The sequence below is a fragment of the Protopterus annectens genome, chromosome 3.part0 (assembly GCF_019279795.1).
Source record: "Protopterus annectens isolate FY-2018-M chromosome 3.part0, PAN1.0, whole genome shotgun sequence".
Lineage (NCBI taxonomy): Eukaryota > Metazoa > Chordata > Ceratodontiformes > Protopteridae > Protopterus > Protopterus annectens.
The window spans coordinates 910,600,934-910,620,528 of record NC_056731.1 but is presented as its reverse complement, the minus strand read 5'-3'; the positions used below and the strand labels follow the sequence as shown (position 1 = coordinate 910,620,528).

Here is a 19,595-nt window from a genome sequence, read left to right as displayed (position 1 = left end):
AGGAATTTTTTTTTTTTTTTTTTACCTGGGATACAAGATCTAAATTGCCTAAACACAGTACGGCCTTCCTATGTTTAATTCTATTGGCTGCCAAAAAAGCAATTACTATAAAACGGAAATCAAAGTCTACACCAACTGTATTTGAAGTACTGAATATGGTTAACAGAGGTAAAAGAACTGGAAGTGGGATCTTTAGAAAAGGGTAGGAGCAAATTACACAGAAAAATAAATTGTGGGAACAATTCATACAGAACTGTGTTTTGGAGAAAGAGTGAGATTTAAGGGAAGGCAGGAAATGAGCAATTTATGTGATACTGGATTGATGACAGTTATGCAAAAACTGTGTGATGCACAATGCTTAACTAGGAACATGTTAATACATTTATATAAAAGAAAAAGCGTATGTTTTCCTAAGTCTTGAGTATTAATTCGATAAAGGTGTTAAAAATATATATTTTAAAAATGGTGACACAAACAAGTCACATAGGACTTAAATACAAATTTGCCCGGGCAGTGGAAGTCCAAGGACCATAACTATGATCTTAAAAAACTAGGGAAATCTATACCAATTCCAAGTTTATAGAATCTCATAGTACTTCCACTATTTTTACGTATACTGAGCACCCACCACCAGGGAGGGCAGGAGAATGAACTCCACCACTCCCCGCATCTTGTCTAATAGCACTATCAAGTGATGCTTACTAATTAAACTTGGTTGCCTAAATCAAACTTGGGTCTTCACCCTTCTAAGCTGCTGAGTGGATAATTGATTTTAATGAACAAAAGAGTAACATAACAAAATTCCTTCTTCCCCCAAACTGGTAAAGGATTCCACTTTCTCAATGGGCAAATGCCAACACCAAAAACTACTTTACAATCCTTAGATGCTTTCCTTAGAAGCTTCCACAAACATGTGAAATCTGCCACAAGGTTTTGAAACAGATGTTGGAATCAATTACCTTGTAAAATCTATCTTACCTTTTTGGTGACAACGGCTGAGAGTCTGGCTCATGGGAGTCATTTCTCAAAGCTTCTATCCCAAGAGGTAAAGCAGATGTCTAGACGTCCATTTCCCAACAGCTCAGTGGATATCAGTTGACCCTGCTAAGACCAGCTTTGCAATTGCAGCTACCAGAAAAAAACAGCTCTGCAGACTTGCAAAACACCTGCCATTTGGGGAGCAACAGCATCTCTCACTTAAAATAAAATCAACTAAAAGTTTACTCCACCTCAGCAAAAAGGATTCAGTGAGTTTGCAGGACAGGAAGGGTGCACAATCATCTGCAATCAATTTGCAATCTTGCTAATGTTTTTCATGAAACTGCATGGTTTTCCAATTCAACATCATTTCTGAGTAATGGCTCTCTAATGCCTAATCCTCCAACTAAATGTTTCCACATGAGATTTATAGTTTTATCTGAAGAAATACCACCATGTGGAACCCAAGCAGCAGTTGTCCCACAACCTCCAACAAAGCCTAAGGCTAATTGGATCTGGTCTCAGTAAGTCAGATTTTCCACAACCCCATCCAATTTACAGGAGTTCATTGTAGAAGGAAGCCTTCTTTTTTGTGTTACTCAAATTCCTATATGGCTCACTGCAACAAATCAAAATGCTTTTCAGAGGTCATCCTACAAACAACAGAGGAAGGTTGAATGAATGGTGTCAGCAGTCATCCAAGGCACAGGCACCAGTGCAGCACAGGACGCATTTGTTTCCTAAACCAAAACTACAAAGTTGATCAGTAGTCAAACACTGATGTCCCACCAAGCCACAACTATTAAGTGGGAACACTGGTAACAGCCTGCTGTGTACACAGAAGGGGGGGGGGGGTGTCTCCCGAGAGGATCCTTATCTATGCCAATGCCCTGCCCTTTGCATATGCCTGTTAACCAGTAACCAACAAAAAAGTTGCACTTCTGCAGTTTTTTTAAATGGAAACCCAAATCCAAGGCATGTGAAGACCAAACTTTCTCTCTGGCATCCAAATCACTATCCATATTCTTTTGCACCAAATGGATCTAGGGCGGGAACTTTCTTCAGATTAACTGTGGCCTTTCTTGGTTTTGGAGTGGGGCAACAAACTATTGCCTCCACAATCAAATGCACTACAAGCTATATAAGAAATTCTGTCCACCTAACCAGGACCTCAGTCTTTCATCCCATTTGATCTCCACGAATACATTTTACAGGCTTACCCATAGATGTCCATTTTTTAGTGTTTCAATTTAAAAGTTACCAGACCTGATTAAACCCTTGTTATGGCTATTCACACTTTATGGTGCTAAGAAAGTCACTAGCAGAACTAATGAAAAAAAACTTCAAGAAGGATAAGCCAAGTGAAAACTGGTATTCCAAATGAAGAGAGTATAGTGACCACTAAAGCACAAACAAGCTAAGCATATAAACAGGAAGATATTCCTCTAAGTCTGCTCAAAAAGGTCAGCTGAACTTTGCCTTCTCTGATCAACTTTTATTTAGATTAGTGCTTTCATCATTACAAGAGCAGTGGTGATGTCCCACAAGCTAAGGTAACCAGCTTAACGAGTTCTGCAAAAGCCATCAGATTCATAACACTTCAAATGAGCATTTTCCTGTTAAAGGCCTTTGCAAGGTCTACAGTCCCCTTGCTATGACCCTCAATTGTGTGAAAAGCACACTAAATTGAAATCCTTGGGAGAAATGTGCCTACTACAGAATTACTAGTACTTTTTTCTTGATATATATATCCCATAAGAGGATAAAACTGTTGATAAAGGACAGCAACAAAAAGGCAAGTAGTCATAAGGGTATTAATAACAGTCTTCCATCTGCCTGGAAAGTGTCCAACACACACCAAGTGAAAAGTCATTCACTTCAGCATCCCAAAAAAAAAAAATGAAGACAGGACATTTATTTTGACAAACTTTTCACTGACAGTCACAGTGTCAGAGGTAACCTTGCACCCTTCCGGAGGATTTCTGCCTGCTTTCAAACTTTCGATTAAAGAATGCCATTTGCCTGTGCTCATCCCATTCAGGTTATGAATACACTACAGCAATAATCATTGTGAGGAAAATTTGCAAATCAGCAACCTACTATAACAAACTGTTTTTCCTCCTTGAACTTAAAAGTACTCTAAATGAAAAGCAAACTGTAAATGTATTTCAAACATATGTAAAATACATCTAGCCCAATAGACCCCCCCCCAGGTTTTAGTGAAGCATAATAATTCATTAGCTAAACTATTGCAATGTCTGTTAACACTACTTTTCCATTACTTGTTCATTTAACTTGCAGTCATCCTGTATGAACTTTCTACAAACTGTTCTTCACTCATTCCTAATTTTTCACATTTGGGCTTAAAAAGTGCAAGCATATATCAGTCAATTATCTCTGCTTTTAAATGAATGAATGAATGAATGAATTAATTAATAAATAGATAGATGAATGAATGCAAAAAAAAAAAAAAAAAAAACTAGAAGACTAAATAAAATATATGCAGGATGTAAAAGCTGCTATTTTTTCTGATATGTGTATTTTACTCCTTCAGATTTTCTAACACCAACATTTTAGAAACTGCTACTTGATGGTACAGCATTAAGACAAAAATGTGTAAGCATTCAGAAGAAAATTCAACCAGAATCAGTCTGATTTTCTACACCAGTGTTCCAAAACTGAAAAAAAATTAAAATGTAAAAAAATGTGTGCTCGAATCTGCTGTTTCAGGTTAGCAATCAAATACAGATGTTATGTAATATACATATCAAAAGTCTTACAAAACATTGACGGAATTCTAATGTTAAAATCAGAGAGTACATAAACATCTTAACAGCAATTAAAAAAAAAAACACTTTGGACAGTGTCTAATCCGTCTGATGATCAGTGAGCAACACCAACCAGTACTGACATTTATTACATTTCTAGTCTGCTGATTTTACTAAATCAGCACAATTATTCTACTTGGAAACCAAGAAAGTAAGTATTTCATTCCCAGTTTTTACCATATCTGACTATTTGAATAATTCTGTTCTCACAATGCAGATGTTAAAATACAAGTTTAAAGAAAAAGCTTAATAATCATGGTCCTTGTAACCATGACACCAAACAAAGGAAACAGCTGGAACAAAAAGGAAAAATAGTATCCGTATCAGCTGCATAAACTACAATGCAAAGCAAAATCAAGGACTTCCTGTCCAGCTGCCATGGTGATGTACACTGGTTAAAATGTAAGAGATAATGTCACAACACTATGAAGTACAAAACAAACACCTATGAACCTTAAATGTCTAAAACAGTATCAGGCAAATAAAAATAGAAACTAGAAACCCAGTTTTTAAATATTGTTATTTAAGGCAGCTTAAAATACTAGGCTGTAAAAAGAAAAACGAATGACATGAATTCAAAAGTGATCTATTTCCCACCAAATGTAAACTATTACTTTACTCTGGTTAATGAAAGTCTTGCCTCTTCCATAAAACAATGTTTCGTGTCGCCATTAGTGCAATCTGAATTCCACATTTGTACAGCAAGGACTGCTAACGCAATCAACACTCCTGCCTTGTTTTGGACTCTAGTGCACATGCACACACATACTCCCTTAGCATATACATATGAAAAGTTATTTACAGCAATCAATCAAGCACTGATGTGCTAGTCACACATGTAACATAACATGAACCAATCTACATTCTTCCTACAGTAAACCTGAGAATAACTCAAACTGGACTGTAAAAGAACTCCATGACAATTAACCAAAACTCTGAATTCCTCTGGTTTACACCCCTCACAACCAACCCAAAAGAAATTATAAACATGAACAAGTACCACTAGTTAAGCAGAGAATTAAAATAAAAAGCAATTAACTCTATAATGTAATGTCACAATTCCTCTGGCAACTTGACATAGGCTATACATGTTGGTCTACTACCAGTTTTTCTAACTGCAGAATTTTTACACTCTCGAGATAAAGCTCTTGCTACCCTCCAGAATTTCTACCATCCAAGATTTTAAAATGTGTACTACATTCAGTAATTACAACTAATATACAAATAAATAAAATAACAGTTTGTTAAATGGAGTACAGCACTGAAACAGCTAGACCACTTTTAGGCTCAGCCTGGGGCACAGCACAAGAAAGCGAGTCATATGGTAACTTCAAACACACAAGTACGTCATAGAACATGCCAACATATACTACAAAGTTTATGTTTACAGTTACATTTGTTTGGAACACTACTTCACATTATTCTACTTTACATTGCTAAATTTCATGACTCTACATTTTTACATATCTTTTATGATTACAATGCTGTAGGTGGATTGGACACTCTACAATGACCCTAGGTGTGAATGTGTGTGCCTTCTGTGGAAGGTTGGGTGCCGGGCTGGCAACTCGACACCGTAAAATTCCACTGCCAATCATGAGCGGACAGGGTGATCCGCTGTGGCGACCCCTAACCAGGAACAAGCCGAAAGAAGATGATTACGGGCTGAGCTGTGGCCAGATCACTTATCTGGCAGATAAGTTAAATAAACAAATAAATTAAACCCTCTCAACCACACCAACACTTTTTCAAACCTAAATTAGTTGATAAACCCATCTTGCTTAAACCACAGCACTGGAAACTACTCACTTTACCTAAAGTCCAAATTCCTAATTGTGACAAACTCCAGGTCTAGGAGACCCTGGAAAATAGCCCTAGCAAAGCCTGTTCTAGACCAGGAAAAGGAGTCTAGTATGTAGTACTTTGTGAAAGCATGCACAGAGGACCAAGTTGCTGCCTCTATAATACTTATAGAGCCCTCCCCTTTTCAAAAAGGCACTGAAAAAGCCAAGGTCCAAGTAGAATGTGCCTTAACCCTGCATGGAATCAACTTGCTATTGTGGGAATAAAAAAATACCATAGGGGCAACCCTTTTATTGTGGATTTTTGACCAGCAGAGATGACGTCGGGTGAAGTGCGACATCAGCCGAAGCCGGACCCAGACTTTGGAATCCGGCCGACCGAAGGGCTGCCTGACGACAGGACAACCCATTTGTTATGACTGCAGATGCATCCTTGAAGGACATCTAATTATAATTTCTTAATGCTTCAGTTCTGTCAAGACAGCATAAAAGTCATCTCTGGACACCCACAGTATGAAGAATTCTTTCTCCCTCATATTTAGGTTTTGGAAATGAGGCAGAAAAATGGATGGCTTAGCTCAAAGTAAACTTTGATACCACTTTGAGAACTAATTACTCATTTGCATCTAAAGAATTCTGTGAAAAGCAGCAGCTTGCAACCAGGCAACCTTCTTGCACAGCTTACAGTCTTCTGATGAACTGGTTCAAATGGAGCAGAATTTAATTGTTCCAAAACAAAATTACGATGTCAAGGAGACACCTGTTTTTTTTTTATTTAATTTTTAGCTGAACATGTATGCAGCTCTAGATCCGGTAGTAGGCAACCTAGGCAGTTGCTGCACATGGTTCAGTTAGCTTATCATGAGCATTGGTGGTTGGCATTGGCATGGCTTCTTCCACTCAAGTGTGTGGGGGCACATTTTTTCAAGCATTGTTCCCCCTCAGGCATCAGACTAAGCACCACTAAGCAGGTGCATTGCTCTGCCTTCCCCCAAGCTGACTGACTTAATAGTTAAGTCATCTCAGCAGCAGGTTGGAGGTACAGGTTTAACATCATTTGTTAAACCATGCTTTATTTTACTGCCATGAATCCTGAAGTGAGTCCTGCTCATGACATGTGGCGACTCCTCTCCTATAATGTAAAAAATGCCACTATGCCAGACATGTTGCTTGCAGCATGCATCAAGTTACTGAGTTTGTCCAAACAGAATGGATGTTACGGACCGGAAAAAGACTTAGTATCTTAATGGAAGTCACTCACAGTCATCCTCACTCTATATAGTGGAGAGTAGTGAACTCTGGGCTGGAAATTGGCTTGTGTGTGTGTGTGTGTGTGTGTGTGTGTGTGTGTGTGTGTGAAAGACAGAATGAATGGTCAATACAGAATGAGTAAATGGCTACCTGCAAGAGAGCACATGGAAACTGTCCTGGTTTTCAGGAGTCCTTTACTTTCTACATAGCAATATACGTTTAAGTTTCAGACTTCAGATCCTTCTGGGGAAAAAAGTGGTAACACTAATCCTGTTACTCTAGCAATTTTCTAACTTAAGAGCAATATTTAAAGTTGGCCTCTGTTTTTTGGCCTTTGTCCCAAGATTATTTTACACACTGTCAAGATTTCCTGCACTAAGAGGTTGAGATCTACAAGAGCACACCTGTCCTGATTTTGTCCCAAATCTGATCTCTGCCTTAATCCATCATAACCCAGATAGCTACTGGAGAAAAAATGGTTAATTACCCTTAATAAATAATGAAATAATTTGAGTTATAGGTTTCTTTTACTACAGAAAAGTGTACGTTAATTCACATTCTCTTATTCTGTCACTGGGTCAGCAACACTGATAACACTAATGTTTTACAGGAATGTCTAGTGTCAGCGATTGTCTGATTACTTCTGTATTTAAAATATTCCTTTCCCTCCTCATCAGACTAGTTTAATATTCATATGACTAACACTCATTCATGTGATATTTTAAATGATTTTTATTTTGATCTCGTCAGTGGTCTTACTATGAGAATTTCTTTGTTCTATGCAATGCTTTGAATTTTTATGCACTTAACTGGGATGGGAAGCATTCCTGCTCAACTGTGGTTTAGCATCGGGAGTTTCCATTTTTTTGTTTTCCAACTTGGCATCTCTAGGTTCCTTTAATTTATGATTGGTTATGTAGTAATTAACGGATTAATTTTTAGTATTGTGAGTGGATGATGCACCCACCTTGTAATGTATGTTTGGTACTAGATACTTCAGTTCTGATGAAGTCCCTTTTTTAGGGATAAAAGTGCTAAACTTTGTGCCATTTATTTTTTTGGTAATAAATTATTAGACACTGTTGGGTTATGTCTGGCCTTTTATCAAGTTTGATACTTAGTTTTTTTTTTTGGCTGATACGTTGGTGGTAATTTCTGCATCTGTCCCAGATTCTTTTGAGATTTGTCCCAGACTGATTGAGAGCTATGGTGTACAGCATATTTGTGTTGTAACATCTCATGTGATTACTTGTTTACCATTACCAGACATTTTTGTGAGTTGGAATAAAAGAAGACATTCTATTTTTTTTTTTTGTATTGTGCAGTTGTGCCAAGCATTGGAGAGGTATCATATACCTCTCTTAGCTGTCAGTTTGGACAGAATGGCCAGATTTTTGCCCCATATTTATGGTCTGTGTTCCTCATATCTGGCAAATCACTGCGGATATATTAATAAACAATAAGGCTGTACAGACTTTCTGTAACCTTCATAAAATGCATGCCAACACAAAACCTGTTACAAGAAAGCAAACTGTATTTGGGACTTTGTACCCCCCCCCATTATTTTAAATGTTGTCCAGACTTCTTGTACTAAGAGGTTGAGAGGTATGCAGCAGTCAATATTATATGACAATAATGTTTTATACTCTTCCAAATTCTGCCACATTATGCCAGTCAGGATAAATGCTATCCCTCTTAATCCATCCTAAAGTGGGCTTATCTTTTATTTTATTTATTTAATGTATAAATATACCGAAGCAGAAACACAGCCTGAATACAATAGCACTTAAAAAACCAAGGACTCTCATAAATGTCAGAAATTATTTAATATAAGCGCATTCGCAATAGAATTGCTTCATCAAATCACATTCACAAATAAAAAAGCAAATATCCTCTCACATTAACAACCAATAAGAATACATGCATTTCCAGTTTTTAAGCAACTAATGAGTTAACAATTAAACAGACCTAACCACTCAGCAAACACTTACTGATCATAATAAAAATCACAAATACTGCAGTACAAAAATAAAAAAAAAACATATGAAACAGCATATCAAATTATTCTAACACATACAAAGGCTCTTGCTACCCCCATAGTGCCTTTTTTAGGCAAGGCTCAAAAGACAAACCCACCTCCATAGGTATCACAAGGCATAAGAAACTAAGAGTAATGCTACTCAACTCCAGAAGTCTAAAACTCAAGATGCACGCACTCGAAACTCTCCTTAGCATGGAGAACATCGATATCTGTGCAGTAACAGAAACCTGGTTCAAGGCTCCAGAGAGCACCCCAGCACTACCAGGTTATACCTCATGCCATGCTTTTCGGCCCCAAAACTTGGACCGAACCAGAAAAGGAGGGGGAGTATTAATATTCGTCAAAGATACCCACACCTCCAGGTTGATGGCACAGCACGAAGCATCAGAGACTATCCATGTGCAACTAACAGTGGGTAAAACTGCCTTCCAGTTTATAGCCTGCTACAGACCACCCTCCCAAACCCAGGAACCCCACTCGGCCTTCCTGAGAACACTGGAAAATATGAAGGTCTCTCCAAACACCATTATATTGGGCAACTTCAACTACCCAAACAGACTGGGAGCATTACTCTATCTCCAACACCCTAGCCCAAAGGTTCCTAGAATTTATAAACTCAAATGCTATGGAACAACTTGTTACCACTCCCACAAGAGGGGAAAACATACTGGACCTGATCATCACCAACATGGGGACTCTGTGCTCCAGACCAGAAGTGTATCCCTCACTGGTAAGATCAGACCATAAACTAATCTCACTGGATATTCACATCCCGACCCCACCCCCTGCCCAGAAAACCACAGTGAAAAACTTCTCTAAAGCAAACTTCACACTCCTCAAAACCGAGGTGGAATCCTTCAAAGCCCCCGGGCCTGTGGAAAATATGGCCCAGACCGCAGAATCCTTTATAAACACATTCTATGAACACCTTCAGGAACGCATGGATCATGTAATCCCAAATAAAACCAAGACCCAATCCTCCAAAGGCAGACGTCCTGTCTGGTGGACCCCAGCCATAAACAAACTATACAATAGAAGGAGGAAGCTACTACATAAGAGCAAAATCCCAAAAAGGGAAGGCATCTCTGATCAGTATTAGCAAAAAACTACGGGCACTCATAAAATCGTCTAAGGCCAGCTTCGATAGAAAAATTGCACAGGACACTAAGGATAATCACAAGGCTTTCTTTAGTTATGTTAGGAACCTGGGTGGGAATTCCCAGATATGCTCAGAATTAGTCCAAAATGACAAAAAATACACCGAACCCACATACATTGCCAGCATCCTAGCGGACAGGTTCAGCGCAAACTCCCCTCCTCCCCAACAAAAGGGCAAATATCTATCCCAGCAGTGTGTTGCCCCCCTGAAATCTCAGGTGCTCAGGTAAGAGCCGCCCTCTCCAAAGCAAAAAACACAGCATCAATGGGACCAGACGGTGTCCCGGGCTGCGTCCTACATGAACTCCAAGAAGAGCTAAACCCAAACATAAAACTACTGTTCAATCTCAGCCTTACTACGGGATATGTACCCAAAGAGTGGCGTACAGCAACAGTGATCCCTCTCCACAAAGGTGGTGCCTCAACAGATCCTGGAAACTATCGCCCCATAAGCCTGACTAGCTTGGTCTGCAAAGCTATGGAAAGGATCATCATGGACCTCAAATATTGATATTGGGGACCTACAGACACTGGATCCTACCTAGTTCGGATTTGTTAAGGGAAGATCCTGCCTCTTAAACCTGGTCGATTTCTTTGAAACAGTCACCAAGACCACTGACGAGGGGAAGGTGGTCCACACAGCCTACCTGGACCTCCAAAAGCATTCGATAAAATACCCCACTCGGGCATTATAGATAAGCTCACCAGCTTAAATATAAGCCCCCTATGTCACTAGATGGGTTGCAAACTGGCTCAAGGACAGAACCCACATGGTTAGAATTGCTGGAGCCATGTCAGACTCCAAACCAGTTACAAGTGGTGTCCCACAAGGCTCAGGCCTAGGACCTCTCTTGTTCGGTATATATTTCTCGGATGTACAGGCCAACACGGAAGGACTGTGGCTGACCAAGTTTGCAGATGACTGCAAACTGGGCGCCATAATCGACTCTCCAGCAGACACAAGCATCCTCCAAAAGGGCCTCATAGAAACAGACAAAGTACAGTTTTGTACCCACCATAAATGTAGATGGAGTGCTAATACAGCTGCAGTCATAACAGATGGGTTCTCCTGCCGTCAGGCGGGTCCTCGGTCAGCCGAATTCCAACGTCTAGGTCCGGCATTGGTTGTCGTCGCTTCTTCCCTGACGTCAGTGCGACAGGGGTATAAAGGAACCAGCCGACGCCATTTTCTTCAGTTTTTCTTGCCCCAGATGTCAGGTGCCCCCAGAAGGAAGGCAATACATAAATTTGTGTAATAAAGCAGTGCAATATAATCAAAATACAGTAGTTGCAAGCAAATACACCATAAATGAATACCCCAATCAGGTTGTATGAGGATGTGTTGGCCTATAGGCCTGTCCCAAGAGGGGAAGGAGGGAGGGAAACCTGGACTGCAGCTGTATTAGCACTCTAACATCTACATTTATGGTAGGTACAAAACTGTACTATGTTCATCGTGCATACAGCTGCAGTCATAACAGATGGGTAGAATCCCAAAGCTAAGAAAGGGGTGGTAGGCACTAGGTGGAACTAGGAGGAGCCAGGATGCCCTGCAAGACTGCAGTGGCAAAGCCTGCTCTAGTTATGGAGTATAAAGGTAGGTGGCAGTGCTTGGAGAAGGTATGCACAGAACTCCAAGTGGCTGCTTCCAAAATATCTTTGGTAGGAACTCCTCTGAGGAAAGCTGCAGAGGTAGCTGTGGCCCTTGTGGAGTGAGATCTGATGCCTGTAGGTACAGTTTTGCCATGAAAGGTAGCAAAAGCGTATGCAGTGGGCTATCCATTTTGAGATTGTCCGTTTCGAAATTGGCTTTCCTTGAGCTCCTACAGCATAGGACACAAAGAGCTGTTCTGATTTTCTGAAAGGCTTTGTTCTGTCCAGATAATAACGTAGTTGTCTGTGGATGTCCAAGGAGTGTAGTAATCTCTCCCCTTTGTTTTGAGGATTAGGATAAAAGGTAGGTAAGTGTATGGCCTGATTCAAAGCTACCCTGGATACTACTTTAGGCATAAAGGACGGGTTGGTTCGTAAGGAAACTCTGGCCTGATGGAAGATGATAAAAGGCTACACAGCCATGACAGCTTGTAGTTCCGATACCCTACGAGCTGAGGTAATAGCCAGAAGGAAAGCGGTTTTCCAGGACAAATATTGCAAATCTGATGAGGCAGCTGGCTCAAAGGGAGGCAAGGTCAGTTTTTCCAGAATGAAATTGAGATCCCAAGCAGGTATCGGTTGTTTTCTTGGGGGTCTTAGATTCTTAGCCCCTCTGAGGGACTGTCTTAGGAGAGGGTGAGAGAATACGGGTGGATCAGTGTTGTATTCTGCAGAAATGGCTGAGGCATGGATTTTGATGGAGGAGAATGAAAGTCCACTGCTTAGCAGCTCAGCTAAATACTGTAGTATCTGAGGTAAATTCAGTTTTCCAGGATCCTGGCCCTTTTTCTCATTCCAGACACAAAACCGTTTCCATTTTGCGGAGTAAGCTTTTCTAGTTGACAGCCTTCTGGCCTCCAAAATGACATCCTGCACCTCCTTGGAGAGTAGGGTCTGTTGTGATGCTAAGGAATCTTCCATGCGGCTAGATTGAGTGTTTTTAGCTGGCTGTGAAGAGTTTTGAAGCTGTGCTGAGTCAGAAGAAGAGGCATGAGAGGCAGGGTCCATGGTGGGGAATGCGTCAGGTTCCTCAGGAGTGGGTACCAGTGTTGTCTTGGCCAGTCCGGAGCAATGAGAATCATCTTTGGTCTGTCTGCTCTGGTTTTCAATAGAACTTTGGGCAGCAGAGGAAGAGGTGGGAAGGCATAAACTGTCATTGATGTCCAACTGAAAGAGAGAGCGTCCACTCTCCAGGCCTTTGGATGGAAAATCCTTAAGCAGAATGTTGTCAATTGGTGATTTTTGTGGGAGGCAAAGAGATCTATGTCTGGCCTTCCCCATGCTTGGATTATTTCTGTAAAAACGTTTGGATGCAACTTCCATTCGTGTGGATCTGTCATATTTCTGCTTAGGTTGTCTGCCAGCATGTTTTCCTTGCCTGGCAAGTACTGTGCTTGTAGCTCAATTTGTAAGTCCATGGCCATGTTCCAAAGTGACATGGCCAGTCTGCATAGGGGGTATGAATGTGTTACTCCCTGTTTATGTACCACATAACTGTGGTGTTGTCCGTTCTTATCAATAGTTGACCTGGTTGTAGAAGGTCCTTGAAAGCTATAATAGCATTTATTACTGCTAGCATTTCCTTTTGATTGATGTGAAGGTGCTTTTCTTTTTGGGACCATTTGCCCTGAATGCACTGATCTGTCATGTGCGCCCCCCAGGCGTAGTCCGAGGCGTCTGTTGTGATGACTTGATTTGCTTGAGGCTTGCTGAATGGAAGACCTGTGTTTGTTTGGCATGCTTGAGCCCACCACAGAAATTCCTTTTGCAGACATGGAATTAGTGGTATTATTGTTTCCAAACTGTGGTTGTGTCAAAATAATGCTGGGCAAACTCCGCCCGATGCTTAATGGTGTGTTTGTTGAATGTAGCACAAAAACGACAGACCGAGACGTCGTGGTCTGGGCCTAAACAAGGTATACAGAGGGAATGGAAATCCTTATGCGGTATTTGCTTCCCACATGAAATACAATTATTAACTTTGTCTGACATCGGTCTGAGGCAAGAAAAGTTTCAACGGGTACTTAGCTTTCAAGAAGACTTCGGTTTCAAAATTTTCGTAATTTCAGGAGCTGGCCGACCGGCACTTGCAAACTGCTTCTGCTTCGGGCACCGCACGGCAAGAAAGACTGAAGAAAATGGCGTCGGCTGGTTCCTTTATACCCCTGTCACACTGACGTCAGGGAAGAAGCGACGACAACCGACGCCGGACCTAAACTTTGGAATTCGGCCGACCAAGGACCCGCCTGACGGCAGGAGAACCCATCTGTTATGACTGCGGCTGTATGCACGATGAACATCTGGTGCCAGAGCCATGGCCTCAAGATAAATGCCAAAAAGTGTACAGTCATCTCCTTTGGCAAAAAGAAAGTGCCCACAAATTACCACATAGGTGGTAATCCATTAAGTACAGAAGTAGTAATTAGGGACCTGGGGACCCAAGTTAATAGCATTCTCTAATTTGACAACCATGTGGCCAAAGTGGTTAGAATTACATTTTATATAGCCCACCTAATCATGAAGGAATTCACATCTAGATCAGGGGAGGTCATCGTGCCTCTTTACTCATCCCTCATCAGGCCCATAATGGAGTACAATGCCCCTTTTGGGATGTACCTTACCAGACACCTGCAGCAACTGGAAAGACCCCAAAAGTACTTCACCAAGAGGATCAAAGGGCTCAAACAGATGCCATATGCTGCCTGGTTAAAGAAACTCCAGCTCTACTCAGTGGCATACCGCCTGCTCAGAGGCGATCTGTGCCTGACGTATAAAGCCATGTCCAACCCGGAATTAATGGACATGCTGCACCTCAGAAAATCCAAATCCCATCGAGCTACGTGCTCGAGAGACTTGAATCTCAGCACTGAAATAAATAGGACATGCTGGAGGGACAGATTCATAACCCAGAGGGGCTCCCTTCACTCTGGAATAAAATCCCAGTCCAGGTTAGGCAGAGTCCCTCATTGACTCTCTTCAAGAGGAATCTTGATGAGTGGATAGGAGATCGTAGGTTTACCCCGGGTATCACTTCTGTGTCACTGTTAGACAGAGGCACAGTATACTAACCTCGAAAAAGGGCATAGCAAAATTAATTTAAAATGGGTGGCGAAAGCCAAACACATTCTGGCTAGGCTTATAAATGCCCTAGGGCAGATAGCCTAGTATGAACCTATGAACCTATACATTAGTAGAACTGCACTGGAATTTGAAATTAAGAGCACATCAGGGTCTGGGTCTCAATGACTATTTCCATTAAACCACATAGGTTAAGGAAGTGATTTTTTTTTTTTCAATAAGTCTTTATTCTTTTCCAAATGTGAAAACAATACCACAACATATTTACAATATATACATGAATGCTTCCAACAGTTACATAAAGTCATTATACAAAACTTCTAAATGGGTATTAAATGAAGAGCAAATAAGAATCTAGTATCAATGTAAAGCTTATCTATACTAAGCTCCATATTTAGTATGTACTTCCCGGAGAAAAGTGGATTGGAACCTTAAGCTAACACAATATTAAAGATTTGCTCCCATATTTTTGTGTTATTAATATTTTTCTTATGATCTTTAATTAGTAATTTATGGGCTAAGATATGTTTTATCGCTACACTCAAAGTTTTCCCATGAAGTCTGGGATGGATTCAACCAATTTGTAGCTATATACAGCTTCATTAACAGGAAAATATTTATGAGTATGATCCTTTGGGATCTATCCAAATGTCGGAGGAATATGAAGAATCATAAACTCCCAAGAAAGTGTAGACTGTTGATATCCCATTTTTTGTAATTGACTTTTTAAAGAATTCCAAAGTTTAAAAATACATTTACAACTCCAGAACATGTGCAAAAGGTCAGCCGTTTGATCTATACAATATGGGCATTTAGGTGAGTTTTTAGAGTTGAATTTATATAGAGTAAGATGAGTGTAATACGCGTTATTAAATATCATCAAATGAGTAAATAATAACTTTTGAAGAGATACTGATTTTAAGGTTAAATTAATTGCTTTCACTATTTTATTATCTTCAATCGTTCACAATTTCTCCTTCCAGTATTTGGATAAAAGTATTTGGTTATTATATTTCACATATTTTATCAAATTATATGAAGCCGTTATATGTTTACAGTCATTGGTAAGAGTTTGCCATAAGTTTAGGCAAATGTTTAAATATTCTTCTTTAATTTCAAAATTACTATTACTAAAAAAACTTATTGCTAGATCCTTTAACTGTCTCATTATAATTAAATACGTGTTAGGGAGATTCATCTCTCTTAACATGTCATGTATTGAGATACCAAGGAAGGGATATAAATCAAGTATGGTTAAATCAGTTATAAGTGGGAATTTTTTAAGATCTATCAGCGGATTACCAATTTTCAAATTCGGGTTCTTATGAAATGGTTGAAAAGTCATCATATGTTGTAAAAGATTTAATGAGTTAAATAGACTTTGTATTGATATTATATATACTTTGATATGTTCCATCGGAGCGTACATTTTAAGGGTATCTTTGTTTAAAAAAGGTAATGCTTTACAATTAATCCCCAGTCTAGCAACATGTTTATAATTCAGAATCAACCACTTGGGTGACCATTTAGAACTAGACCTATCAAAGTTAACCACTCTTAGGATTCTATTAGCATTTATTATTAAATAATGTTTCAAAATTCGGTAACTCTAAACCACCCCTGTTTTTCGGAGTCATCAGTTTATCATAGGATATCCTAGTTTTTCTAGGTTCCCATACAAATCTACCTAATTCCGTATGAAGTTGTTTGAAGAATTTCCTAGAAATTTGGACTTGAGTAGCTCTAAAGATATATAATATTCTGGGAAGTATGTTCATTTTAATAATTGAGGTCTTAGCCATTATTGGTAATTTCAAATTATTCCATCTTTTTAAGTCCGACACTATATGCTCCCAAAGTAACTTAACATTATTCACATAGAAGTCTCTGTTGACAGTTGAAAAAACAATACCCAAATATATTTTATTTTTTCTTCGGATTTTACCTGACCTACCAATGGTAAAAGCGAAAAGGGTGTAGGCGTCTTTAAAGGAAATAACTTAGTTTTTCTAAAATTTATTTTGTAATTAAATATTTTTGCAAAGTCATCCACTGCTTTTAATATTTTCTTGATATCTGAAACAGGTGTCGTACAGTAAATATTTAGATCATCCGCAAAAGCAGCCATGGAAATTTTCATACCATATATTATTGGGGCATTGTGATAGATATTTTGTTTGATATGTAGAAATAATGGTTCTAAATATAGATTGAATAATATAGGAGATAACGGACATCCTTGACGGGTACCATTCTTAATTTGTATTCTTTTTGAGATTTTTTTATTAATAACTAGATTTGTATAAGGATTATTAAATAGTTTTTTTTAATGTTAAAATAAAGTCTTGAGGTATATTAAAATATGATAAAATTTCAAACAAAAATTCTAAATTAACTCTATCAAAAGCTTTTTGCACGTCAATTATGAGTGCATAAGCATTAAAACTTCTGTGAGTGGCATAAGAAATCAGTGTGTGAAGTGATAGTGTATTATCTGCAGTTTGTCTGCCAGTTAGAAAACCAGCTTGTTCCTCTGATATTATCAGGTTAATTACCTTCTTCAATCTATTAGCCAAAATCGGTCTATAGTTATCCGGATTTTGCAAATCAGCATTCTCTTTCGGTATAAGAATAGTTTTCGAAGCATTAAAGTGCGGGTCATTAATTTTATTATTAATTATATAGTTAAATACTTGTGGAAGTATTTTCCCCATTGTATCACTAAAAGTTTTGTAAAATTCCGTAGTCAAACCATCCAGTCCTGGAGCTTTATGTGGCTTCAGATTCTTTATCTGTTATTTCCTCTGAGGAAATTGGTTTGACTAAGTTCATATGAAACTCATCACCCATTTTCGGAAATGTAATCTTCTGCAAAAAGTCATTATTACTCTTATTTATAATTAATTCCTGATGTTCCCCATAAACTTGAGAAAATATTAATTCAAAAGCATTCATAATGTCTTCAGTATTAGTGTATGTTTCCTTATTAAAATGTAATTCAGAAATTTGAGAAGGTATTTTCGATTGATTAATGAAGCGCTAGTGCTTTTGAAGGGGTTTGTATATGATAGCGTATTTTACCAGCATTTTCTGTTCATAAAATGATAATTTACTATTTTGTAGTAAAAAAAAGGTCCTTCTGACATTTAAATAACTCCGTTTCAGTTTTACTATAATTTCCAATTAACTCCTGATCCAGTAATTTAATTTTAGTTTCCAATTCTTGTATGTCTCTCAAATGTATTTTCTTATAATAAGAAGCCTTTTGAAGAAAAATTCCTCTTATTTGTGCTTTGGTCGTTGCCCATTCTATGTCAGACGGATGTCGGTGTCTAGAAAGATTATCTAATAGCTGATTCAAGGTCTCTTGAACTTCTTTTATTATATCTTCTTTATCTAATAAATATGGATTTAAGGACCAGTTATACCCTCTAAGACGTATATTATGACTAGTGTCCTTATTGAAAGTTAATGTAATCCTAGAATGATCCGACAAATGTCTAGCTTGTATGGATACAAAGGGAACAAAAGACATTAGTACGTCTGAAATTAGAAAAAAATCGATCCTGGACCACATTTTATGACAACTTGAATAAAATGTGAAGTTATTTGCATTCATTTGGTTATTTGTGTATTTAAATGGATCATAAAGGAAGTGATTTTTAATATGCACACATATACATATGTGTGTGTCTGTATTTTGAATTACAAGTTCTTCCATTTGCTAATATAGGTTTTCCTAAAAGCAAGTTTGTCTCCTTTAATACTGACTGCGCATTCTCAGAAAACTGCTTCCTAAAAGGTTTTAAAACTGTATCATTCAGGCAGTTAGTTGAAGTTATTTCAAGTTGGGGTGTATCAAACCCTGTCTTGTGTGAGCAGGTCCAGTCTGTGAGGAAAGTTGCGGTAATTGCCCTTTGCTATTTTCAAAAGGGAAAACCACTACTGCTTGAGACAGAAGGGAGACACCATAATGACCTTTAGGGAGTCCTTCTGAATCTTCAAAATGACCCTGGCTATAAGTGGAGAGACTTACAGGAATATTCTTGCCCAAGGTTATAAGGGTGCATCTGTTTTCCAGACCCACCGGCAAGGAATGCTGAAGCAAAATTCTATCAGTCTGTTGTGAATGGAAGCAAAGATCTATTGGAGGTGTTCCCCACAGCTGAATCGAATCCTGGGAGACCCCAGATTCATTTTTCATTGAGGGTCTGTCCTAGTCATGCTCAGCTTATCTGCCACAATATTTTCCTCTAACAATTTAAGTGGGAGACAGTTCTGAATTGCTAGCTATATTCCTAACTACCATAGCTAATCTGTACACGCGGGTTTGTTTGTTTTAATTTTGCAATCAAACAGCAAAAGCACTGCTTAGTGAGTGTAACATAATGGCTCATTTTATCTCACTTATGCATGCATAATTGCAAACATTATACATCATTTATAATCTATCCAGTCACAGTCAATCAAATATTACATAGCTCATTCACATCCAGCTTTCTTATAAACCTCATTCCTACTCTGCATGTATTGTTGCCACAATTTCCATTTATTCCTATGCCATTTGCTCCTACCCTTTTCTTAAGATCCCAGTACCAGTTGTTTTATCTCTGTTACTATATTCACTACTTCTAAAGTTGATTTAGACTTCAATTTCCATTTTCTGCTTTTTCTGGCTGCCACCACAATAAACTCAAGGCCTTTCCACACAAAGGCAATTTTGATTCTGCATCACAGCTCAAAATAATAACTTCCTTAGCTACACCAATTGCTCACAAAGTATCTCTGACAGAGCAGTCTGCAAGG

At 38.8% G+C, this 19,595-nt stretch overlaps 1 protein-coding gene across 1 annotated transcript in view; it reads right to left on the bottom strand.

Annotated features, from left to right (window-relative positions):
- YES1 (YES proto-oncogene 1, Src family tyrosine kinase) overlaps positions 1-19,595 on the bottom strand; it is a gene marked incomplete in the record, with an annotated part of 1,508,191 nt that overhangs the window by 1,094,993 nt on the left and 393,603 nt on the right.